This window comes from Hyperolius riggenbachi, chromosome 3, assembly GCF_040937935.1.
Source record: "Hyperolius riggenbachi isolate aHypRig1 chromosome 3, aHypRig1.pri, whole genome shotgun sequence".
Taxonomy (NCBI): domain Eukaryota; kingdom Metazoa; phylum Chordata; class Amphibia; order Anura; family Hyperoliidae; genus Hyperolius; species Hyperolius riggenbachi.
This window is the reverse complement of record NC_090648.1, coordinates 142,440,389-142,468,185: the sequence shown is the minus strand read 5'-3', so window position 1 is coordinate 142,468,185 and position 27,797 is coordinate 142,440,389. Positions and strand designations below refer to the sequence as shown.

Genomic DNA, 27,797 nt, shown 5'->3' with positions numbered 1-27,797 from the left:
GTGCAGCTGTCCCACCTGTGTCTGCACTCTGCACAATACAGGAAGGCAACTCACACACTATACAATACAGGCATCCCGCGCATGGTCCTCCTTGCGGACATCTCATTGAGTCTCGCAGTACTTTTTGCGCGATTCCTTGCTGTGCTGTCAGTGCCCCCCATGCGGAGAGGCGAGCTGTGCGCTCTCAGGCGCTCCGCTACTTGTTTGGGACTCCGCAGCCGGAACTCGCGAGCCGCACAGCCGTGGTGAGTATTGCAATCCCCCATGTATCCCAGCAGCGCTGTCCTGTAACCCTCTTCTCCCTGGACCAGCCTGCAATGCAGAAGTGTGTCTGCCAGCCAGAGAGACTCTCTGTGTGGCTAGGCTGGGAGATGCAGTGTTAAACCAGCAGGTGAGATGATTTGGGGGAATTTATCTTATGATTTCTGTATCAGTAGAGTGTAGGGGAGTGACTGTGGGGAGGCAGCTCTCACCTCCAGTGTGTAGCGGATTCATAGGAGCTGTCAGGTGATTTTTATATCCCTATTAATAGTAATGTGTGTGATTAATGCAGCCAGCCCCAAGGGCCTGTAAAGCATGTCCCTGATCTGTGATTATTGTCTAAGTTATTTCTGTAGACGGCAGGCTTGTTGTCCGCTGCTGTGTGCCATTGTCACGGGCTCCACAATAGCCTTGAGTTCCATATGGAGGAGCTATCACAGTAGTTAAAGTTCTAGTTGTGTTATATAAGGTGTGGGGCATTGCAGACAAATGCTGATTGTCTGCAGTCTCTTGTCCAGGCTGGAATCAGACCATTTGTATCCCCAGCAGACTTGGGCATCTCCAGCTGGCACCACCACCCTATAGTGCCATGCTGCTAAACAGGGCTTCCTGATTGAATATGCATGTGTGTTTATGGGACGAACCACTGCAAATACAGAGAGGAGGACAGCAGGTGTTTAATGCAGCATTTAGGGGCCAGATGTAGCAGCCTGCGGGGTCTGCAGACTTTTTTTCTTTTTTATTGTTTTGCATAGCACTGTTGTCCCTATCATTTGCCATACTGACATTACACTTAGCGATTATTTATGACTTTAGAGTACGGAGGGACAGAAAGCGAATATATTTAGCATTGCAAAAGGATTGACAATGCTAATTGTAACCTGGGTGTACTATATAATCAGCAGAGATCCCAAGAAGTGTCTGTGCACATTGGCTGCACGATCCCCCATCTGACGTAGGTCCATCTCCCAATATTTGTTCAAAAATGATGGCATTTATCAGTCGTTCATCTGAGTCAAGCGTGCAAAGGGCTGGTGTGTTGACATCTGGCAGGATGACATTTGCTGTCAAATCTGTAAATATCTGACATCCTTATTGTGGGGAAATGGCAAGGCTGTATCCCCTGGCATCCTTTTTTTTCTTTGAAGTTAAACTGTGGGATGTTTGCTTTTGGTCCCTTCTTTCATGTTCTGGAGATAAAGTGATTTTTCTGGAGGGGAGAGGTGAAGTGATGGATGGGGGCTGGCTCTGTTTTGCTCAGAGTACTTGAATTAACTGATAAACATTTATCTTAGGTTCTGTGCAAAGGCTTTAAAGTCTGTACCAAAGCCTTATATATTCCTTCAGGTTTTTTTTCCTGGCTGGTAGTATAAATATTGCAAGGTTTTTATAGTGTTGTGGTGGGGATACTTCATCTCGCAATGAATAAATTGTTGGAAACAATGATTGCTTATAAATAATAGGACTTTCTTCTTCTTTACATTTTTCAAAGTTTACGCTGAACGTATGTCACTGAAGTCTTTTTATCACATAACTGGCAGAGTTGCTGTTCTATTTTTAACCCCTTCTGTGAATACAAGGTCTGACTGCTCCATTCCTGCTGGATTTGAATGAGTTACTCTATATAGAGAATCAGAGCTTTAATTTATTTTCTTTAATTCAGCCTCTATTTCTCAAGATGAATGTTCTGCTCTTGAATACATCAGAAATATTGCAGTTTCTAAGTATTGCTCTTTACAGATTTGTGGCAGGAGTTTTGCCAAATGATTAGCTGTCTAAGCATCTGTATGCTGTAATAACGTCACCAATCAAGTTTAGGACTAATGGCCTGTGTTAATGTTTCCATATTTCAAATTGGTAACAATCAGAATATTTGTTTAGTTAAAAGATTTACTAAGTAACTAATGTGGAAATGATATAGTAGAAGTTGCAGGTAATGGTCCAGATGTGGATTATTGCAGAGATATTGAGACTTGCCTAAAGTGGATGTGTATACAGCAGGCTTTCTCAACCTGGGTTCCTTGAGTAGTCTGCAGTGGCTCCTTGGCATTTTCCCCCATTGTTGTATAATAGAGCATATTATAATAGGGGGTACTGTAAAAAGAAGCACTACATTGTGAGTCAGAATAATAATGAGCACATTAATAAAAAAAAACACTAGAACAAGGAGACAGTATAATAAGGGACAGTGTAATAGGGGGGAGTGAAATAAACAGCCACACCTACTTTTAAAGTCCATGCCTCCTGCAAATTAAATGCAGGGGTTCCTCAAGATCCAAAAATTAATTGCAGGGTTCCTCCAGGGTAAAAAGGTTTAGAAAGGCTGGTGTACAGTATTGGTGTTTGGTTTTCTAAATCAAATGCATGCCAATTACACCTTCATATCAGCCACAGTCAGCTAAATGTACATTCGTGTGTTTTATTAGATTTGCTCATGCGGTAAACTTGAGGCCATAGTTGTTTAGGCAGATTCTTGAAAATAAAGTCATTATTTTTACTTCTCCAACTCAAATTGATATGTATGTCTACTTTAGTTCCGGTTAAAGTGCATTGACAGTTTACTAGTTTTTTGCTCTAGTTTCCACCATGCCACATAATGTACATAAATATATTTTAGATTTAAAAAAAACAGGTCTAAAAAACTTTTTCTGTCAGTCAGAATGACCGTTTCATAATCTCAGCACCACTCCGTCAACCAATAGCTGGGAGTGACCTGATCTCTCTCCAGTTCCGCATGGCTTTTTACAAATCCATATTCACTACTTATAGTGAGGATTTATTAGATGCCGGTAACACAGAGTAAAGAGAATCACTTATACAAGAAGTAACTCTCTGATGTGAATCTAAAGTTTGGTATACACTTCCCATTTTGATTGGCCAATCATCGGTCAATTTTACCTCTTCCATGTATTATGGGAGCTTACCTACACATTCTGTTCATAGCATTCAATGTCTGTTGGCCCTCATACTATATGGAGATTGTAAAATTGGCCAGTCATTGGCCGATCAAAATTGGATGTGTGTATGCACCTTAACCACTTGAGGACCCACCCTTTACCCCCCCTTAAGGACCAGCGCTGTTTTAGCTGATCTGTGCTGGGTGGGCTGTGCAGCCCCCAGCACAGATCAGGGTGCAGGCAGAGCGACCAGATCGCCCCCCTTTTTTCCCCACTAGGGGGATGATGTGCTGGGGGGGGGTCTGATCGCTCCTGCCTGCCTGGGTGTTGCGGGGGGCACCTCAAAGCCACCCTCAGCGGCGAAATTCCCCCCTCCCTCTCCTCCCTCCCTTACCCGGAGATCCGAGGCTGCACAGGAACGGATCTGTCCTGTGCAGCCTCTAACAGGCTCCTGCCTGTCATGTGACAGCGATCCCCGGCCGCTGATTGGCCGGGGATCGCTGATCTGGTACAACACTGCTACTGTTAGCAGCGTTGTACGAATGTAAACAAAGCGGATTATTTCCGCTTGTGTTTACATTTAGCCTGCGAGCCGCGATCGGCGGCCCGTAGGCTATTCACGGAGCCCCCCGCTGTGAATTGACAGGAAGCAGCCGCTCGCGCGAGCGGCTGCTTCCTGATTAATTAGCCTGCAGCCGGCAACGCAGAACTGTGTCGCTGGTCCTGCAGCTGCCACTTTGCCGACGCGCGGTATGAGTGCGCGGTCGGCAAGTGGTTAAAGGTGTATTGCTGCAACTTGATCTAAAAAGAGAGGCCGTGGGAATCAAGAACTAAGCTTAGTAAACACCTTCAATTCTACAACCCCCATGTAGCATGAGGGCCAACAGATTTCGAATACAATGAGCAGATTTATTGCATGGAGGTGGTAAAATGGGGCAATAATTGGCCAATCTAAATTGAAGGTGTGTACCAGGGGTCAGGCAGAAGAGGACACCCAATCAGGATTTGTGCTGTACAATTTATGGCCATTATTATTTATTACTATTTATATAGAACGAACATCTGTATTTATCTATATGTATATATATATGTGTGTGTGTGCTGTACAGAGTATATTATCAGAGTAGCTCACAATCATCTATTTCTTACCATAGTCATGTGTCTATGTATGTATCATGTAAGGGCCTTTTTCCACTAGCAATTGCAATCACAAACGCCAGCCATTTTCATTAATTCAGTTATGCGATTGCGATTTTTCATTTGCATTGCATTATCCCTCTTAAAATCGCTCCAGAAAGCGATTGCGATTTGCGATTTTGAAATCGAATCACTATAGTGGAAAATACTTCTCATGAGTTCTATGATAAAGTAGCAACCCTAGCGATTTTGCGATTCAGCTGTGTAGTGAAAGTGCCCTAAGTGTATTCATCGTAGTCTAGGGCCAATTTTTAGGGGGAAATCGATTAATTTATCTGTATGTTCTTGGGATGGGTGAGGAAACCAGAGTGCCCAGAGGAAACCCACACAGACAGGGGGAGAACATACAAACTCTGTGCAGATGGTGCCCTGGCCTGGATTTGAACCAGGGACCCAGCACTGGCGAGAGTGACATCCACTACACCACTGTGCGGACCCTGTCCCATTTTGAAAACAATTTCTAGTAATAACAGTAGGCTATACAATTTTATTTCTGTGATTGGGGCTCTAAACTTTCAGAAGTATTTCCAGTTCTGAGCCATCTGATGCAGTCAATCAAGTTCCTCCTATAGAGTCTTCATTATATGATTTAGTTGGGTAGTCCGGCTGCCAGACAGCAGCTCCTTCCTTATGGTCTTGTGAGATAAGACAAAGAGATTAAAGACAGAGACAACTGCAGGAGAGAGCGTCCTGCTGCGGCCCTGAGCCACGCAGGAATACGGCGACTGATTCAGGCCGCTAGTGCCCACCCAGATCTGGAACATCAGTTCCATGTGGAGCTGACCTTTCAATCTGTGTCCCTCCTGAGGAATAATCTTCTGAAAACAGTAGAAGATCAATAGGCAGCTACCTGACAGGCTGTGTTTACATTACTCTTTTGTGGCTCACCATGTTGCTTTTTTTTCTTATGGATTTAAACTGGTAATTAACATCGATTCCCAAATTTTGGGGACTGCTGCCATTTCACTAAAAGATACATTTAGTGCTGACAAAGCTGCTGATAGCGTTCGATAATGCGCCACACTGTTAAAATATGTCGTGGCTAATGAAAGGCTCACGTTACACAGAGAGAACACGTTGGCTTTCTGCATCCTCACTCTACAGTCAGTACAAGTTTACATCGTGTCGTTTTGTTTTGTACACCGAACGAGCAGCATAAGGCATCTGACCTCATGTTTTATTTTCCTATGAGGCCTGTGTGTGAGGCGGTTTACCTGTTGCCGGTGGAAGCTGTGCGACCGATAAGATGTATCAGCCCCGGCTTGCACTGAGAACAATTAACCTTCTTTTCTCCACACGTGCTGAGAGCCATCTCGTAGCTGGGATCAAATCCATTCCTTGGTGACCCACAATGCATTTCAGCGCAAGGTGTTCCATTTTCCTCTGGCAGCGAGTGGGGTCCCTATCCATCAAGCTGCTTTGTCCACTCCCAAGGGGACAACCTCTCCCAGCTGGGTCGGTAGTTATAGAGCGAGGCAAAGTGGTGTCACTTAGCATTCCTGATCCCATTTGTTCACTGGTAAGAAGAATGTCCTGTCACAGGCAACTCTTCCCTTTGGCCTCAGAGAGCAATAAGACAAGAGCGGCAAAAGAAATTCTGATTATTTTAAAAACTCATTCGTTGATAAACGGAGCACGTTGACGTGCTGGAGTATGTCGCAGGATCCCGGTATTAATGGCATACAGGCTGTAGGTTACAACCTAGGCCATGTGAGGAGCCTGCAAGTTGTGACACAGCGGTGCCCTGTGTCTGCTGTACAAATTATATTTTACAGTTTGGCAGCAGAAGGCGGCCTGGGCCAGGCGGTGTCTGCTGGCTACTGTGGGGAATAGGGCCAGGTGTGGAGTGCAGAGGAACGTGATCTCATTACATATTCCAGTGTGAGTCAGGCCAGACTGCTCAGTGACTGTCAGCCAGGGAAAGCAATGCAAGGTTCCTTCTCTCGAGTCAACATTCATTAGCAGTGACGTTATCTAGTAGAGTGACTAACAGGAATATACAGCCATTCACTGCGACAGTCAAGCAAATATCCTATTCAGAACAAGGCCTAAGTAAACCAGAAATAAAAGTTTAGTCTATGTGTGCCTGTTTCTGCCATATTCTCCATGTCTAAATTTCCTGTTCAGTAAGCCAGCACCTATTCAGTCGGAGACCTTGGGCAAAACTCCCTAAGGCTGCTGCTGCCTATAGAACGCATCCTAATGGCTGCAACTTTGGGGCTTTGAGTCCACCAGGAGAAAAGCGCAATATAAATGTTCTGTGTCCAGGGCCGGTTTAAGCAACAATGGGGCCCCAGGGCAAAATAAGCCTGCCCCCCCCCCCCCCCCCAACAGATACCCCGGAACAAAAATCGTCATTAAGGGACCTTTTTTGCAGCTGGTATAGTCAGGGTGTGAAGCCCCAATCGGTCGGAGCTCCACATTCTGGCTACCCCAGCTTGCATGGAGGTCAAGGGGTTAAAAAGTTTCAGGAGGGGGGGACCCCACATAATAAAAAAAAAAAATTCCCACACTCTAAACATAACATTTTTTTGGGGAAAATAGGAAAAAATGCCAGGGATCTTCATGCAGCCATATTGTGGCTGTATAGCGATCCCTGGCCAAAGCGCTGCGGCTGCATATGGACCCCTAGGAAACCCCGTCAGGAAATTTATTGCTCTTTCGTTTGATGCATGTAAAACTACACTACCGTTAGGTTTGCTACTAAAAGTGACATTTACCGCATTTAAAAGTCTACTTTTTTCCTTCAAAACTTTAAAATCGACTTTCTCAAAAACTATAAGGTCTTTTTGAAAACGTGTTTTTTCCTCTTATTCCCAATGATCTCCTTAACATATCCTGCAAATTTAGGGTTTCTAGCATTTAAGGTGGATTTGCTATTAACCATTAAAGTCGGCAGGTTTTTAAATGTGTATTTTTTTTCCTTTGAAACTTTAAAATCGATTTTCTCAAAAACTATAAGGTCGATTTGAAATGTTTTTCTCCTCTTGTAGCCACTGGAGGCCCCTACATGCTCTGGGGCCCTGGGGCAATTGCCCCCTTTGCCTCTATGGTAGCGCCGGCCCTGTCTGTGTCTTATTCTGTAAATGTTATATTATAATTGGACAGAATGATCTTGTTTTGCTTTTTGTAGAGCTGCAGAATCTGCAGTCGCGGTTTTATTTTGGCCGGCAAATTGCTTTTTGGAAATTTTGGAAATATACTTACTTGTAGAGCTAATGTTTCTAAGTGACTTCCAGACAGTAAAGGGTTATCGCTACCCCTGAGCATATACTGTAGCTGTGGTTTCTTTCAATTAAACCTGAAGCAAAAATAACCTTAAGAGATAATGAATTGTATGTTTACAGTACAGCTAAGAAATAGAACATTAGTAGTAAAGAAAATAGTCTCAGTCTCCAGTACAGGAAGAGTTTAAAAACTTCAGTTGTTATCTATGCAAAAAATGCTTCAATGAGCTATTCAACCCACTGGGTGAAATACAGTCCTGTTTTCTGAGGCACTGAAACAGCCAAGAAACAGTGAGAGACAGCTTCAGATAAGATTTTACTGCAGGAAAGTTCAAAGGGTCATTATCTCTACTTGTTTTATAGCTTAAAACACAGAGTGTGGTTTTGAAACGGCAACTGTGACAGAATGATGCAATGTTATATATAATAAAAAGCTATATAGCTGGAAATAAAAATATGAGACTCTTTTCTTTGCCACTAATGTTCTATTCCTTATCCATACTACACATACCATTAATTATATCATAAGTTTTTTTAACACTTCAGGTTTGGTTTAAACATGAGGCAGATCAAGGCCAAACACTGAGGCTCTTCACAGCTCTTTACAGAGAAGTCAAAAAGATCAGTATCCATTCCAAGTTCACTCACTCAGTGAGATTGTAGATTGTATCATTCATGAGCAGCTTTAGCTGAGTACATATAGCAGCACCGCTGAGTGAGTTGAGTGTCGATATTAAAAATACCAGTAATATATAAGAACCTATATTTTACTATACACTGAGATGGTGCCCTATCCTCACACTAACCCTTCCTTCTTCTGCCTTAAGGTGGCCACACACGATACAATAAAATGATCAGATTTTACGGTAATTCGATAAAAAACGATCGTATCTCCCGAAAAAATCTAAAGCTTTTTTTTTTACTGAAAAATCCGATCGGATTTCCAGTTTGCTTCTAATCGATCCAGAATGCCAGATATTTTTCTTCAATCTTTCTAAAGATTGTATGGTGTGTGTGTTGGATTGTCCATTTATTAATATACACACTCAGTTTCCAATCATTTTTATCATAATTGGGGGAAAAATTTAACATACATGTGTGGTACATTGGTCATATTTTTGAAATGTTACAATCAGTCAGAAAAATTGATTGCAATTCTTAAATTGAACAGATATTTTAAAAATTGTATGGTGTGTGGCCACGATTACACTAGCCCCCCACTCCTAATGCCGGCTTGGTTCACACATAAAAAGGATCTTTAAGATCCCCAACAACTCCTGCGCAAATTACCTCGATTGCTTGGCTTCCCGTTTGCGTAAGAAGGCAGATTGGGGAACATCGTTCGTTGGAAAGCATCGCTGTGAGGTTCCCGATCCATCTTCAGATGAGTATTGAGCTTTAGGTCTCATTCACACAATGTACAGGGCTAACATTTGTAACACTCTGGTACGTAATCTGTTTGGGTGTATGAAACTCAATCAATTATGTTATCCACAAATGCTTGCACTGTGCAGTTGCGCATTGCTTATTAAGTCTTTTTTTTTCTGCACAAAAATCATACGCTTAATCGCATAGCAATCCACATTGCGGCAACCAACATTTCTGCAGAAACTCATTGTGGTTATGTGCCAATACTTCAAAGTTGGAATTAGTGGCTACCTGGGTGTTTGACTCTCCACTGTAGTCTATGGCATTGATCACTATGAGAAAGTGGTGTTCATAAAGTAGAGACCATCAAGTAGTAATCAGGGTGATCGCCTCCTTAGAAAGTATGGACATTTCCACCAATGCCTCTCAATAATCTTTTAGAGTGACGATTATTGGAAACTAGTGAACTAACTAGTAAATAGCACAGCTTGCCTTTCTCTAGAAAAGTGGCATTATTTCTGCAAAACAGAAATAGGTTTCTTAATACTTTATACTGGTTGAACTCGATGGATGTACCGGTATGTCTTTTTTCAACCAAAATAACTATATAACTATATAAAGGACAACTATCAAAGTTAAGTAAAATTCTAAATGCCACATATATTTCCAGTAATTACTAGCAAATAGCAATACAAAGGCTTTTTTTCATCTTTTCATGTTTTCTGGATGCAAAGTCTAGAGGTAGGCAGTGGAGGTTGGAATTAGGGAAAGGGAAGAGACTGAAGTTTGCATGGCTGAATTTGGGGGGTCGGAAGAAACAGGAACTCTTAAAGTGACACTGGACACAGAACAAATAATGAGAGAGGGGATTCCTGTAGTACTGCCTGCAGCTACCAGTAGACCATGTGAAGGTGAAACCAGTGAAAGGCTGTAGAATCTCCTACCAGGCAGCTTCTTCTTAACTTGTCCCGGGAACACTGTCTTCTTCTCTGACCTCATTTATCTGTTCAGATGCCCCCACCTGCCCTTCCCTGACACAAGCCCAGCTATAGGACATACTGTAGAAGTTCTCACATTTTACACACAGCCCCTCCTCTCTGCACTCTGTTGACTGTATGGAATGATTTGCCTCTGGTGATGCCACATTCATTAGAAACATTTATAGTTGTTAGGAGAGGACATTACTCTCATCACATACAATCGTCGTTCCACAGTCCAGCTTCTATGTGACATTGTGTTCTTTGTGCCCCACCCATCACCATGTGTGGAATTGTGTGTAGTAACGTTACTATAAGTGGTGGCTGGATGGTGTAATGGTTAAGGGCTCTGCCTCTGACACCAGAGACCAGGGTTCGAATCTCGGCTCTGCCTGTTCAGCCAGCATCTATTCAGTAGGAGACCTTAGACAAGTCTCCCCCTAAAACTGCTACTGCCTATAGAGCGCGTCCTAGTGGCTGCAGCTCTGGCGCTTTGAGTCCGCCAGGAGAAAAGCGCGATATAAATGTTTGTCTTTGTTTGTTTGTCTTTGTTATATGAAGAAAATGACATTTGCAGAGAACAGTTTTCACCAGGGCTGTGGAGTCGGTCCAAAAATCCACCGACTCCGACTCCGACTCCTCAGTTTAGGATTCCACCGACTCCGACTCCACGACTCCGACTCCTCTAATTTGCATATTACAATTTTGTTGATTAAAAGTATGTAACATGAAATTCGTCTCTTAACTGCCAACGCTTAGGAATTTTACAAGACAACTGAAGTGAGAAGGATATGTAGACTACTATATTTATTCTCTTTAGACTAAAACTAGTCCTTGGTAGGAGTACTTGTAAAAGGTGCAAACCGGAACAAAGAACATCTATCAGACCCTAGGCAATGTAAGTGTGGGTACATGTAAGAATGATGTGCAGGTACTCTGCAGGGGAATGAGGAGATTGTAAACAGACAACACCTCTGTGTTCAATGTGCACAGAATTTTCAGTGGATTCCCTGCAGCTCTGTGGGGAGTGCATATGTAGAGTATAGTACTACTGTGTAACAAAGTAAACCTGAGACAGATGAAATTCAAGTTTTATACATACCTGGGGCTTCCTCCAGTCGCCTTCAGGATAATCAGTCCCTCATTGTCCTCCACCACCTGGATCTTCTGCTATGAGTCCAGGTACTTGAGCCAGTCAGGCGTAGTGCGCATGCACACACTCCGCCGCCAGGAGCATACTACACCTGTGCAGCACTATTGCGCAGGTGCAGAATGTTCCTGGCTGTGGGAGCGGCATGCGGCCGGACAGCGCTGACTGGCTGAATTACCAGGACTCATAGCAGAAGATCCGGGTGGTGGAGGACAGCGAGGGACTGATTAGCCTGAAGGGGGCTGGAGGAAGCCCCAGGTATGTATAAAACTTTACTTTTCATCCGTCTCAGTTACCCTTTAATTTGTAGTCACCAAACCAAATTTTAATAACATATCACATTATTTGATTTCATCAGCAAAGGGAGTGCATACATTTGCATAAATCAGCATCAATGCAGAATTATTTCCATCTCGTTGACCATCTCTATTAGTGACACAGCTACACATCAGGCTTTATTCTTACAGCATAGATGTTATTTAGTATATATAAGAGATTCCTGTGTACACATCATATATACAGTCACAATCAGATATGTATATCTGACCTTAAAAATACGGGGACTGCTTTATTGAAGCAGCACAAGCAACTAATTTTGATTGGTTTATTTCATTTTTGTGGACTAAACACAGCTATTACTGTATATATACATTATTTTTAATGACTATTATCCGAGAAATAGAACATTTTATCATATTTTCTATTTTAATTACAGTTACAAATTCATTAGGAGTCGGAGTTGGTGCATTTTTTCCCGACTCCGACTCCAGGCACCCAAAATTGCCCGACTCCACGACTCTGACTCCACGACTCCGACTCCGACTCCACAGCCCTGGTTTTCACTGTGGGCATTACTATGGAGGACTATGTCCAACATATCCAACATACAGAAACAATCTTCACTAGCTCTAATACTGTGACTGGAATCTGTTCAGCATGATATAAGCTGAAATATAGCTTCAAATGTGTGTAAATAATGATCAGCAGAAGTTCTGTGTTCCTAACTGTGTATCTCCCTCTGCCACGCAGTGTAAATTAAACGATTTACAGTCAGGTTACAGTTCAGCTCTGCCCCCCCCCCCCCTCCGATGCCGACACAAAATTTTAACAAAACAGCTGGTAAAAAGGCTTTTTTTCACACAGGCTGTGCTGAGAAACCTTTTAAAAGCTTTTTAGTGTTGGTAGCTAAAAGCTCTATGGGTATGTGGGGTTTATAGAAAAACAGTTTCTGTGATTGATGCTCTTTAACCTTCCTGGCAAGCCGCGCAGGAGGTTTCTTCAGGCCCTGCTGGGCCGATTCGCGTAATTTTTTTTTGCTGGACGCAGCTAGCACTTTGCTAGCTGCGTCAGCATACCGATCACCGCCGCCCCGCGCTTGATCGCCGCTATCTGTCGCGCCGTGCCGGCCCCCCCTCCAGACCCCCTGCGCTGCCTGGCCAATCAGCGCTTAGGGGTGGGCCGGGACTCCCAATGACGTCGCTGACGTCGGTGACGTCATCCCGCCCCGTCGCCATGGCGACAGGGGAAGGCCTCTAGGAAATCCCGTTCTTCGAAGGCGATCGAAGAGGGCGGGGGGATGCCGCTGAGCAGTGGCTATCATGTAGCGAGCCCTGGGCTCGCTACATGATTTAAAAAAAACAAAAACAAACAAAAAAAACTGCTGCGCTGCCTCCTGGCGGAATTTTTTATACCGCCAGGAGGGTGAGGTGTATCTGAAGGCAAACTTTGAAAAAAGTGAATTACCTCAGTAGATAGGTACAATACTCTACTGCTACTATTTCAGTTGAGGGAAGTTTCTGGATATTCCAGATGCTTCCCACATCATGAACCCAAGGCATGTCCTGGTCACAGGTATGAATTCACAGCGCAGATTGTTAAAAGGTCACTGTGGGTGGGAGTACACCATGCAACTGCACAACCGCTCACTATAGCGTGATGCGATCCCAGTAAAATATTACCACCAAACAACATTATTTATGTATGTGAACAGAGGCACAAAAAAAGGTAAAATGCCTAAAAACTGTTTAAAAAGGTAGGCAGTGGTGGACTTACCTCCTCAAGTAGACTTGAAACAGTCAATTATCAGCAAACAAAACTTTATTCGTAACTGTGAGCCAGCAAAAGTGCCTCCGACTCCTCCTCCTTCCAATAGGGATGGAGGTGCTTTTGCTGGCTCACACTCATATCAGTTACTCCTGTTATAGCCTGAGGAAGTGGGCTCAGACCTGTGAAATGCATTGCAAATATCGGAGTTACGAATGAAGTGGGTTTTTCTGCTGATAATTGACTGTTTTGCATCTGCTTGGGAAGGTAAATCTATCACTGCCTCCTTTTTTAAACTGTTTTTAATATTTTTTACTGTGCTTTTGGAACCTCTGTTTATATACTTGTAAGGATCCCTCCTGTAGTGTATTCTGTCCATAGCAGTGGAGCTGCAAATGGACAGTTCTGGCTTGTCTGCTTGCATTTGGTTGTGCATTTGCAGTGGGTCTCATTGTCATTTGCGATCGCTCTGCAGTTCTGGGCAGCTCAGGATGCTGTCATCATTCCACCAATGGCTTGGTGCAGCTGAGCTGCGGCCAGATAGCCCTGGATTTCCTGCATGCATGTTGTTACATGGTTCTGCATGTATTTCTTATTGGGTTTCTTTGCATTCACAGCCAGCTAGCAATTGGCAATCAAGCCAGCTCAGGATTGAGTGATTACCATTCAGCTATGTGGAGATTTGCATGCCTACATCCATTGGTTCATGCCGGCATAAAAGTAGGCCTCCCATTTCATACCCCGCCCGTCATAGCGATCACTATGCTGGTTTGCTGGGCACTGTGCTACTCTGTATAGTTCTGTTATTGTAGTTCAATGTGACATTATTACTTATGCTTTAGCTAGTTCTTGATAAATATTTATGAAGACTTGCTAATATATATTTATCCGTTAGTTGAGTCGTTTGTTATTTTCCTGTATTATTGTTTTTTGCGTATTTTCCATGCCTGATGGACATTCGCTGCATTCGTGGTGGGTCAGCGAAGTCCATTATCCTGATAGCTTGGATTCTGCCACCACCATGTTGGTGACTGGTAGTATTCCTGCTACTTTAATTCTGGGAAGGTAACTATAGGCTGCGGTTGCTATTGGTTACGTTCTTTCAGAGCCGGGACAAGGTCCTTCAGCAACCAAGGCTCAGACACCAAAGTGCGCCCCTCCATCCCTCCCACCCCAGCCTTCACACACTGATTGCTATTAGACTAATAGGTGCCCCAGGGCTCCCACCTCCCCAACACCTTAAACTCTAGTTATCTGGCTTGCAGTCACTGTCATGTATCCCCTTTTCTTATTTCTTTCTGCTTCAAACACAATTGGGAATGGCAGCTAAATGAATTGTGCACCCCCTCCTACACTGCGCCCTGAGGCTGGAGCCTCTCCAGCCTCTGCCTCGGCCCGGCCCTGCGTTCTTTCCTGTAGTTTTGTCTGCGTGGATGCATGCTGGTGACTGTTGTTAGCTTGCTTGCTCTGCTTCTGTGGACGTGACTGTGAGCTGCGGTTGCTACTAGTTACGCTCCAATCTAGTCCTGTCTTGTACCTCTCTGAATGCTTGCTATCGCTAAGGCAGCGCAATATCGCACTGCACTGCCATTGTGTCTTACTTGTCTAGTTACACTCCAATCTATAGTTCTGTCTTGTACCTGACTTGAGTGCTTGCTATCGCAAGAGCAGCGCAACATCGCACTGCGCTGCCATTGCGTCTTATTTCAACGACATCGGAAGCCCAGAGCTGCAGTTGCTCTGGGCAGCCTGTGTAGCCTCTTCCATTAAATAGCTACCAGTCTTGTTGCTCGGGGTGGTCCAAGTTTAACCCCCAAGCATTACACTTGTGTTTTGTAAACAGACAGTATTGCTTATGCACACAAGCATTACAATACTTATCACATGACCTAGTCCACCCTTGGTGGAGGGGTATTATCCCATTTTTTCCTGTCTACAGAGAGCAACTTTTAACCCGAGTGGGGTCGGGTCAAATCTGCCGTTACAGTGTTTGCCTTAGTGGTGACCCACCTTTGTGAGTACCCATCCTTTGTTCAATTTATTTATCTGGTACCTAACATACTACACTATTATGGGCTCTCGATTATCTTTGTTTTTGTTTTACAAACATTTTTTTATTAGTGAATAGCCCCAGGTCAGGTTTTTTTGTGGTACCACTGATGTGTTTGTCAGCACTTATAAACTTTAATAATTAAAGTGACCCCAAGACAAAAAATATAAAAGTTTTATATATACCTGGGGCTTCCTCCAGCCCCCTCCACAGTTATCGCTCCCACGTCGTCTTCCTCCGCCTCATCCTTCTCCCGTTAAAAGCCTTGTAAGTTTGGTCAGTCAGGGCGCACTGTGAATGTGCGGCCTGCCGCACCACCTTGGTCGGGTGCGCTCTGCACCTACACAGTACAGTTGCGCAGGTGCAGAACGCTCCCAGCTGCAGGAGCGAGACGGAGGGCGTGGAGCCTTACTGTGCAGGTGCTAACTTGCCAAACTTACGGGGCTTTTAATGGGAGGAGTCGGAGGAAGACAGCGTGGGAGTGATCGCTACGGAGGAGGCTGGAGGGAGCCTCAGGTATTGTATGTATAAGACTTTTATATTTTTCGTCTCTGGTACACTTTAAGGCCTTGTAAATTATATGTGAATTTCAGTTTCTTTTTTAAAACTATTGCAGTAACTGATAGAAAAGGAAGTCTTGCTTGTAGCAGATGTCAGTCTCTTGTGAAATATTTGCATGCAGGATAGACCACATTGCCATTTGCATTTGGAATCAGCCAGCACGGGTTAAAGACAGACATCCAGCATTTCTTTTCTGCTCTCGGCATTTATTCCAATACCTGCCTATTCCCTGAATGGCTTCTTGTGCATCAAATCAACATATACACACGCCGTGGCGGTTTCCTGTCAACTTATTGAGCGTTTCCTTTTTCAAAAGAAAACAATTGCAAGCAATAGAGATTTCAGATTCTTATCTTAATTTTGAACTCCCTATTCATTTGTAAACACCTGCTTCGCAAAAGAATTATTTTAGTGATTGCTATTTAAATGTGCAATTACTGTCACCATCTCTGTTGAGCAACACAAGCGTTCCAAGGTGGTGCTATAGACAACAAATTTGCATTTTCCTTTTGGGTTAAATAATCTGAAATAAATCAAAAGGGTTTAAAGAGACACTGAAGCGAGACTAAATCTCGCTTCAGGTCTTATATATAGCAGGGGCACGTGTGCCCCTGCTAAAACGCCGCTATCCCGCGGCTTAACGGGGATCCCTTCACCCCCAACCCACCCCCCGCAAAAGATGGTCGGAAAATGGTCGCTGGCTGTCTCTCTTCCTGGAGGCAGGGCTAACGGCTGCAGCCCGGCCTCCCAGCGCGTCTATCAGACGCGCATCGCCGCCTCTCCCCCGCCCCTCTCAGTGAAGGAAGACTGAGAGGGGCGGGGGAGAGGCGGAGATACGCGTCTGACAGACGCGCATGGGGCAGGGCTGCGGCGGTTAGCCCTGCCCCAACCAGGAAGCGCTCCCCTGCTGCACGGAGGGGGTTTGGGGGGACAGGGACCACCGTTAAGCCGCGCTATAGCGGCGTTTTAGCAGGGGCACACGTGCCCCTGCTATATATGAGGTCTGAAGCGAGATCTATTCTCGCTTCAGACTCTCTTTAAGGGTTTATTTTTCAGGTACAGCCAAAAAATCTTAAAGAGAATCTGTACTCTAAAATTCTTACAATAAAAAGCATACCATTCTATTCATTTTGTTATCGTGGTTGAGGTGTCTTGGCACCCTATGGAAAAAAATACAGGAGACAAAAAAGGGAGCCCGATAGTGCAGTATGTCAATAGTAGGTGTGTGGAGAAATCAATTGATTGAAAGGACTACTCACAAAGGAGGGTTGCAAGGGGCAACCGACCACAGGAAGCAGGTGGAGACCATAAACCCGACTCCACTCGGGGTGGTCCTGACCGGACCTGGATGCGGTCGCTCTCTTAGACGAAAAAGGATGGACAAAACATTAACCGTGGTAAAACAACGGGTGTTCTGTCACCATTCCTCAGACAAACATGTACGGGGGTATAACTATGCACAATAAGGGAAAGAAGCGCCCTGATTTGAATAAAAGCTTTTAAAACCAATTTAAAAACGAAAAAGAAAAATTAGGTATCTTACCTCAATGACAAAATCTCTGTAAACTTACAAAAGATTTTTATTTGAGCACAGGCAATGCGTTTTGCGGGTCTGAGCCCGCTTCCTCAGGCCAATACAGTGCCAAATGACAGAAATCATGTAGCGTAGGGAGCCTCTCTATTTCTATTCATTATGTTCTCCTGGGCCCCTCTGTGCTGTTTCTGCCACTCCCTGCTGCAATCCTGGCTTGTAATTGCCAGTTTTAGGCAGTGTTTACAAACAAAAGACATGGCTGCTAACCAGCATGTGACAGGCTCAGAGAAGCTCAGTCTGTGACTCATACAGAGCCTGCAGGGGGCGTGGAGAGGGTGTGTATAACTTCTATCCTATCACAGTAGAGCAGCACATTCTAGCCTGAGCTGACAAAGCTGACAAAGGAAAGAAGATTAGATTAGATAACAGAGATAATACAGCCAAGTGCAACTAGGAAAGGCTGCGGTAAGACAGACCACATTAGAACAGGTATAAGAACTTATAGGATAGAAGAAATAGGGCTGAAAATTTTGTTACAGAGTCTCTTTAAAGAGAAACTGTAACCAACAATTGAACTTCATCCCAATCAGTAGCTAATACCCCCTTTTCCTTGAGAAATCTATTCCTTTTCTCAAACGGATCATCAGCGGGCTCTGTATGGCTGATTTTGAGGTGAAACCCCTCTCACAGTGTGATGTCAGCGCCTCACGGCTCTGAGGTCCTGACATCACGCTGTGGGAGCCTTGTTGCATTGTGGGAATTAACAGCTGTTTACAACTGCCAAAAAAGCAAGCAGCATCTCCTTCTAGTGACATCACCTGCCAGAAGTAAAAATGTCACTATGTGGTAAATGTCTGACTGTAACTCAGGGAGAGAAAAGATTTTACAATGGGCAAACACTTACTAAATCATTTAAACATAATTAATGTAAAAAATAAGCACCTTTTTATTACATTATTTTCACTGGAGTTCCTCTTTAATCTTGATTTTTTGCCTCTGTTGACAAACCGGCAGGGTTTTCTTGAAAACATAGCACACGTACCTAATAAATAGATTTTTCAGGTGTCTCCAGGCTCAGAAGTGCCAGTGCCACGGAAATGGCTGTCCTAAAATGCAGTACTACCTTTTCTCCCTTTTCTGGACTGACCACTCTCTACCACATTACGCCACTCTACCCTTGTGATTGGTGCTCCGGCTGTGAGCTGGTAAGCCCAGAGCATGGCAGCCGTTCAGAGTAGCATGGCAGCCGGATAGAGTACTATGGTACATATGAACACACACTGAACACATGCACAATGGGGGATGCGCCAAGACAAGAGGGACCGTGGAGAGCACTGGCACAATTGAGTTGAGGGCAACAGCAGGAAGTGACAGTAAAGATACCCATATGTCTTTACTGAATTTGTTTTAAATTGGTTACAAAGGTTGATTAAAGTTGGATAAAACTCTGACACAGCATTCAATAAGAATGTGTTTTCCTACTTTTTATTACGCATATTGTTACCATATTTGCTTTTGTGGAGAGGTAAGTGACTGCCTCTTCTTACCTATTAGCAGCATATGCAGCATATAGCTCTAGGTCCACTGTACATATACCGGGCGCCTCCACCACAGTTTTTAGTATAGTCCTAGACCCCCTGAGGAGGTTTTATAACTTTGCAGTTTTCAACTATAAAGTTTTCTAAGAGAGCGACTACTCAGCATCCAGCTTTGCCTGACCGACCAAACTGGGACGGTTATTTCTCCTGCAAGCGCATATGGTGGTTGCAAGAATTGCAGCCTACCTTTGTGAGTATATTGTTATACATTACACCTTGCTCCTATACCTAATGGTACTGCACCATTGGGCTCCCGGTCTCTCTCGTTTTCTCTAGGGGGCATCATACCTATCTGAGAGTCATATTTGCTTTTGTGCACAAGTAAAAGTGTCTATCTTTCTACCAATTCCTAAAGTTCAGTTTATCTGCTCTGAAAGCTTCCATTGCATTTTATTGCATAGTGATCACTTCTCAGCTCTTTCTGCTCCTCAGCTCAGTACAGCTCAGTTTCAGCAGTTTGCTAATGTTTGTTAAATGTATCTGACAAAGGAATATAAACAGAAGATAATGTTATCACCTCTTCGGATGTGGCCAGAAGCTGCCCACTGAAGCAAGGAGCTTTTCACTGAAGTGCTGTGTTTAATTGTTTGAATGCTGAGCTACAAAATTTTATTTTGTGTTAGTTGATTTTATGCTGTGTACCACTTAAATAGACAGTCATTTTTATAAGTGAATAGGGATTTGAAATGGCTATTCTTGTAGCAATGGAGTAGGTAGAAGTGCATGGGGTTGCAGCAGGAGTGGCACGTAGTCGATCATTTAATATAGCTTTGTATGAATCATGTATGTATGAAGCAGTACATGTTGTGTATGCCTAGCTTTTGGCTCAGTTTACAATGATGGTTGACACTGCATTTAGGCTACTTTCACACTGTGTATGTTGCATTGAAATGCAATTATATTGCAATTTGTGCATCATTGCAGGGGATTCGGTTGGAACAACACGCGTCATGCAGTGCATTACTGGATGACGCAGGGTAACAGTTATGGTGTAAAGATACATAATGGACTGTATTTGGTGCATCACACACGGGATGCACAATGGGACTTTTCCATGTTGTTGCTTTGATAACCATTTTTTTCAGGATGAGCAATGCAACCTGCATAGTTTAGCCTCAGGCTACATTCACAGTGGGGCATTGCGGTGCAACGTAATGTCCACATTCTAACGCGGGACGTTGTACTGCCATATAGCAACGTTCACAGTGTGGTCTAGCGATGTGTGGCAATCCCAGTGCACTGTGTGAGGTAACAGTGGCAGTGAAGCATACTTTTCATTGACTGCATTCTTCATTGTATGCAATGCAAAGCACAGATAATGTACAGTGCGACTTTCCTGTTCTGTTGTGTTCCTTTTTTAAGGGGAGTGCAGCACCCACTGTGAACCTAGCCTTAAAGGGCAACTGAAGTGAGAGGTATATGGAGGCTGTCATATTTATTTCCTTTTAAACAATCACACCAGAAACAAGCATACAGCTACTCTTGTCAGATCTGACAGTAATGCCAGAAAAACCTGATCTGCTGCATGCTTATTCAGGGTCTATGCATAAAAGCATTAGAGGCAGATAATCAGCAGGATAGCCAGGCAACTGGTATTGCTTAAAAGGAAATAAATATGGCAGCCTCCATATCTCTCTTGCTTCAATTGTCCTTCAAGCTCCCTTAAAGGATACCCGAAGTGACATGTGACATAATGAGATAGACATGTGTATGTACAGTGCCTAGCACACAAATAACTATGCTGTGTTACTTTTTTTCTTTCTCTGTCTGAAAGTGTTAAATATCAGGTATGTAAGTGGCTGACTCAGTCCTGACTCAGACAGGAAGTGACTACAGTGTTACCCTCACTGATAAAAATTCCCCTTTGTATCCCTTTCTTGCCCTCAGAAGCCATTTTCTGCTAGGAAAGTGTTTTGTAGTTTGAATTTCTTATCAGTGAGGGTCACGCTGTAGTCAGGACTGAGTCAGGACTGAGTCAGCCACTTACATACCTGATAATTAACTCTTTCAGAAAAAAAGGAACACAGCATAGTTATTTGTGTGCTAGGCACTGTACATACATATATGTCTATCTCATCATGTCACCTGTCACTTTGGGAATCCTTTAAGTTTCCTCCCCTCAGCCGCTGATGTGTGAATGCCATGTTTCAGTGCACACATGAACTGCTGGAGTGCGACGTGGATGAGGGCAGTCAGAAATTCGCAACATGCAATATTTGTGAAAAGGCAGCTTTGTAAAACCTAAGGTCAAGGCAGCTACTGCTTTAAAGGGACACTTAAGTCAAACAAAAAAAATGAGTTTTACTCACCTGGGGCTTCCAATAGCCCACTACAGCTGTCCGGTGCCCTCGCCATCTCCCTCCGATCCTCCTGGCCCCGCCGGCAGCCACTTCCTGTTTCGGTGAAAGGAGCTGACAGGCTGGGGACGCGAGTGATTCTTCGCGTTCCTGGCCACAATAGCGCCATCTATGCTGCTATAGCATATATCATATACCATATAGCAGCATAGAGGGTGCTAATGTGTCTGGGAACGCGAAGAATCACTCGCGTGCCCAGCCTGTCAGCTCCTATCACCGAAACAGGAAGTGGCTGCTGGTGGGGCCAGGAGGATCGGAGGGAGATGGCGACGGCTCCGGACAGCTGCAGGGGGCTATTGGAAGCCCTAGGTGAGTAAAACTCATTTTTTTTGTTTAACTTAAGTGTCCCTTTAAACCACAAGTCTGTCGGTGTGAAGTGAGCTCTGGTGTAAACAGCAGGTCTCATCATTCACTTGTATGTAGAACATAATTACAGTAGTTTCAACTGGGAATTTACTGTTTAAATTATGCAACATTTAAATTCCATGTATGTTTCCAGAAGACAACTCTGGCTTGAATTGAGAGCTCCCTGCAGTGATACTTGTGCAGAAAGGGGACATTGCTCAATAACCCCTATTCAATATTAATGGAGTCAGAAATGCTTATTGAACACAACAATTGCTGCAATTTTCATTGGGAATAGTTTCTAATTTATGCAAAGTTTGTTCCAAAGAGGGCTCACACAAACCTGGTCATGGGACACTTGTATACATTGGAAAAGGGGTCTGAAATTAACTTGGACAGTTGCTTTGGGTGACCTATGCTGATCTCCATCCATCGAGTTCAACCAGAAAATTTGATAAAGCACCAGGCTGCACCCTCACATATCCCTGTTGGAAAACCCTCACAATCTTGCAAATGCTGCAATGCAGGGAGATCAGGGGAGCGCCTGACCATGGTACTCTGCTGCTAGCGCCTGTGTAGCAGCCTCCTTACTCTCTGTACACGTTTGCATTGTGGTCAGTGGCTATGGACTTGGGGAAGAGGAAGCTTCTGCACTGGAGACGAGTGGAGAAATCAGTGACACAGATGGCTGCTGTGGTGTGAAGGCAAATTGGCTACCTATACTGAAAGGGGGGTGAGAAGAGGAGGGATTAAGGAAGTCATCTGCCTACCTATACTGGAGGAAAAGGGGTTGGGGTCATCTGGCTACCTATACTGGAGGAAAAGGGGTTGGGGTCATCTGGCTACCTATACTGGAGCGATGGGGGAGGAGTCATCTCGCTAACTATACTGAAGGGGGGCGGCTGGTGACAGTGGCCTTGGGTGGTAAAAAGTAAAAATCCAGCCCTGTGTATGTACACATCGCCGGTTAATTTTGGTGCTGGGAGACCTGAATGACAGCTCTCCCTGAGTTCTGTAAAACTCCCAGGTGGTGTGAAATTCTATCCCCCTTCCGAGTAGTTGCAACTCGAATGGAGATGTAAGTCGGTTGCCAGACCCCGAATTACCCTTACGCACCCCGCTCAGCATTACGTTGCTGCTATGGAGAGTCTAGTTTCAGCACTGAGCGCCAAAACAACCTGCTTCATTGGATAATAGTTGTCTGTGCTAAATTCAGTAAATAGGATGGAACACTGATGAAGTAATTTATCAGCAATAATATCTGAAATCCTAGCATGTTCAGTGTATTGTCCTAGCCAATGCATGGTATCAACTTTATTCAAAATTTACAATGACAAGCCTGCTATGGGATGGTTGTACACACACACACACACTTGGCTTGACCAAGCGGCATCCAGTTTCTCCCATTCCTGATAATACAGTCTTCACCAGCCTAAAAGGGTCAGACAAAGGACACCATCACAGGCACCACATTGTCACCTGAATTAATCATAAGCTATTTGTTAGGGCAATAATGATCCTATGTCTGGAGCTTTAGGCTTTTCACCTATGCGAAGGTAACTTTTTTCATTCATGTTAAAAATGTTGAGCAGCGTTATCCATTTTTAATAATACAGTTTTTATAGTCAGATGGAATTTTACTTTAAAGTGTACCTGAGGTGACAGGTGACATGATGAGATAAACACGTGTATGGACAGTACAAAACATATAAATAACCTGGCTGTTTTACATGTTTTATTTTGCTGCCTGAAAGAGTTTCTAGGCATGGAAGTGACAGCTTCTGTCTTGTCGGTACCTTGTTGGGAAATAGTACACATCACTGATAAGCAAACTACACTGATAAGCAAACTACAAACTAAAATAAAATTGTGGAATATCTAGAAAAAAGTAATTTTTAGGAGTAGGAGTATAAATACAATTGTTTATCTCATCAGTGGAGGGTACAATCACAGTACACACTTGTTTTTGTTTTCAAAACTTTTTATTGCGTGCAATTGCTTACAGTATATGCATTCTCGTATCAAATAATACATATCACTCGTTTTTTTAGTAAAGAATAGGTAGATAACAGAATAGGTAGATAACCGGTAAATCTCAACAAGTTTTGTTTTAACTGTTATTGTTATGTTCTGTATTATATACCGGGCTAAATATTTGAACACAGTACACACTTGTCTGCATTGAATTTATTAACTTCCTTGCCGGTCTAATTCCCCCAGCAAGGAGGCAGCGCAGCACTTTTTTTTTTTATTTTATTTTTTTTTAAATCATGTAGCGAGCCCAGGGCTCGCTACATGATAGCCGCTAAGCGGAGGCATCCTCCCACCCACTCCGATCGCCTTCGGCGATCAGAGTAAGCAGGAAATCCCGTTCAGAACGGGATTTCCTGCTGGGCTTCCCCGGTCGCCATGGCGACGGGGCGGGATGACACCACCGACGTCGGGACGTCATAGGGAATCCCCGGCCACCCCTCAGCGTTGCCTGGCCCTGATTGGCCAGGCTGCGCAAGGGGTCTGGAGGGGGGGGGTGCGACGTTGCGGATAGCGGTGGATCGGCGGCGATCGGATGTTACAAGCAGCTAGCAAAGTGCTAGCTGCTTGTAACAAAAAAAAATGTATGCAAATCGGCCCAGCGGGGCCTGAGAAATCCTCCTGCGCAGGTTACCCCGAACTGAGTTCGGGATAACCGGCAAGGAGGTTAAAGCGGTATAAAACCCTGACATAATATTCAAGATGTTTTCCTACTTTTTATATGCCATACAGTTAGCATATTTGCTTTTGTGCATAAGTATTATTCATTTAGAAATTATACATTCCTAAAGTACACTATTTTTACTCTGAGAGCTGACTTGCATTTTATTTATAACTGCTTTATTCATCCTCTAACTTATTCAGAAAGCATCAGAAAGCATTTATGCTTGTCTCACTGTCTTTGTGCAGTGTGAGAGAAGGCTTTGTTTACATTCCTGGCTTGATACAATTAAACAGTAGATAACATGATGTAAAGTTCGGAAGCGGCCAGCTCTGCTGGAAGGGAAGCTGCTAAAGCCTGTGTTAACCCTTTGAATGCAGTTCTAGTACAAAATAAAATGCTGGTTGTATAGAATATGCTGTAAATAATCTATTAGAGCAAAGTAGAAATGCTGGGTTTCATTCCGCTTTAAGTTATGCATTTTATTGGTCTGCTGTGTAATTATGGTTGCATTTAATATCTGATGCTGTTTTCTCATCCCAACTGGTGCACAGAAGTGATTTTCTGTATAGTGGGATAGCAAACTAACCTTTGTTCATATAGTAGAATAGCATGCGAACCTTTGTTCATAGATAGTCATCAATGTATACTGAGGCTTTTTGGTGATATCTCTTGTTCGCCATAGTCAGGCCGTTCAGTTTGGTTTTTGGCTTTCCTGTCAGTGATGCTGGGTATACTGGAATGGACATGTCACAATGACACACTTGTTGTCTGATCTTTATTCTGTAGACATGATGAATACGATTCCTGTGTATAGTGTAAGATGTGCCTGCTTGAAAAAAGGAAACACTTCAATCCATAAATCTACTGTGCATAACTGTGATCCTAACATGAGCCTGTCATATAACCTTATAGCAAGGACAATTGTTAAGCATGGCATGATTTCTAAAGTGAGCCGACCCCTTTCTTCTCCAAAACATAACACAGGTCCGTACTGCAGGGGATCTGCACACTTCACACTATAGATGTGCTTTTGTGCTTCAAGCCGCTGCCCAAATATGTGTAGGAGAGCAGCCTGTACATGCTGAAAGTGAAAAACAAAATCAGACTGCCTTTGGAAGGGAAGGGGGAGGGGTTTTCTTTCCCATCTACATTATAAAGTGCTTTCCTCCTTCCTACCCTAAAGCTAACACTAACTGCCCACCCCAACCCAGTACTTACCAGAAACCTCTAAAATTCCCAGCTATGAATTTAGACTAGGCCTTCCATCAGCTTCTAGAGGTGGGCCACTGTGTAATCACAGCAACTCAGCCTACCCTTCAAGAGGGTGCGGGGTACGTATCAACATATGGGGGAGAAGTGAGGACAGCACTCATTAGTGCTTCTACTCCAGGATAGAGGTGGGTAAGGAGATGCAAATAATTCCAACATGCATGCAAATACAATGCAAAATGTATGCAGCTTTGAATGAGGCCTGGGACCTGCAAACTGCGTTCCCATTCATTGATCTCGTGCTAACGTGCGGTTGCGAGCCCGCGATCGGATGCGGTGGCAAACAGCAACAGGGGCAGCCTTTTGGACATAGCAGCTACGTCCAAAAGTAGTTCAAGTGGAGCTGTCAGCCATACTATCTTAGGACCCCCCCATATATATATAAGTAGATACATACATGCCCTACTTACATAACTTATGTATTGCATTGCCCACATTTTGATCTTAGTGTTTTTTCTATAGTAAAGAAAATGACAATCCTGACATCATTTCCTCCCTTACTCTCCTCTGCCTGATTGTGTATGCATTGCCCGCCCTCCTCCTAGTCTTCAGGCACTCCCGCCCAGCTCTGCAGTAGAAAGTGCATTGGGAAATATTGGCTAATCAGAGAGGAACAGAGATGTAGGAGGGGAAACAGGAGGGAAAGATGCTTCAGCCAATCAGGCTGCATTTGTTAAGTCTGAGGGGAAAGTAAAGAAAAAAAGAAAACCCAGCATGCCCTGCAACTTCCTTTGTGTGGCAGATGTACCAAATAAGAGCCAGAGAAACTGGGGAATGATGTTTTATGCAGAAGAAAAAGAGTGATTTTTCACTGCTGGATTGCCTGGTTAGCATCCTTATTACTTTTTTACCAGATAAAAATAAAGAATTTATTTTATGCCCAACTGTTACTCTTTAAGGTTACCAGTATACTATGTATGTAGTTTAATGACTTAGACATAGAAAGCAACAAGTACTTAGAGGCTACTGAAAACCTCAGCAAAGGCAGCAGAGAACCCCATATGGACTATGCAGTGGTATTCTAGCCTATGAGTTGGGTGTCAGGAACTGTAATATTCAAAAACACTTAGTAGTCTGGGACCTCATTTTTCTTTCCACTGTTGCAGAAACCGTTAGGTAGGGATCACACTGAAATCTTATGCATTTTGACGCAATGCAAAATGGCTTGCAGAATGCAAATATTGCTTTCCTATGGAGCTACAGTGCCTTCAAGAAACCTCTGTGAATGTATATAGCGTTAAAAAAATAAAAAAAGATACAACTTGCACTACTCTTCCACACACTACATGTGATTCCTCATTGAAATTCACTGGCTACAGTAAAAAAACAAAAACATTGTGTTCAATCGTACACCAATGCACAGATCGCTTGCAAGGAATCACCTGCATTTTCCATAGACACAATATGATAGAAAAGTCCCCAATTGTTTTCACCAGGACAACAAAGCCAGACCAGGCTAGTGTCTTTCATCCACACTAGAGTAAATCAGTGAGGTGCAAATTTCCCAACTGATGCAAATGTTGTTGCCATTGGCATGCAGTTTTGGACTGTGCCAGATTTTAAATGCAGTTGCGACGGGTTTGGCCCAGTTTCACGTACAACAAAACTTGCATCAATTGAGAAAATCAGCATCTCTCTCGTGATCTCTAATGGTGGCCATACATGGTACAATTTTTTCATCCAATCTTACCATTTCTATGTAATATAAGGGAACTGCCTAAATTATCCTTTCAGTGTATTCACTTAATTTACCCTTATAATACATAGAAATGGTAAGATTGGATGAAAAAATTGTACCATGTATGGCCACCATAAAACACACTGATGTCAGCACCCTATAATGCAGATTAAAGTGGACCTGAACTCAGAACTTCCTCTCTGCTCTAAAAGATAGGCAACAGCATAATAACCTTTAAAGAAAAATATTTCTTTGTTACAGATGATACATATCCTAAAATAAATCTTCAGTGTGTCTACTTCCTGTTTTTGTGGAAGCAGACATAGGGTTAATATCCTGTGTTTACAAATTAGCTGCTCTGCCAGGGCAGCCAGCGGACACAGCTGAGAGATCAAATTATAGTGGTGATTAGTCGCAGATGAGGGGGAATTCGACAGGATAATCTCTCTAAATACATACCAGAATTGGTTAACAAAAAAAAGCAGGCGGGTGTCATTTTTTTCATTGGTCAGAAAGTTATCAGCTTGTCTTGCCTTTGTGTCTGCCGATATCTCACACTGCATTGGTAGCAGACGGGGAATCTGCTTCTT

The 27,797-nt window shown here is 43.5% G+C and overlaps 1 protein-coding gene across 1 annotated transcript in view; it reads left to right on the top strand.

Annotated features, from left to right (window-relative positions):
- The window catches only part of MEGF11 (multiple EGF like domains 11), a 714,010-nt gene that overhangs the window by 501 nt on the left and 685,712 nt on the right, over positions 1-27,797 (top strand). The gene's annotated exons all lie outside the window — the stretch shown is intronic.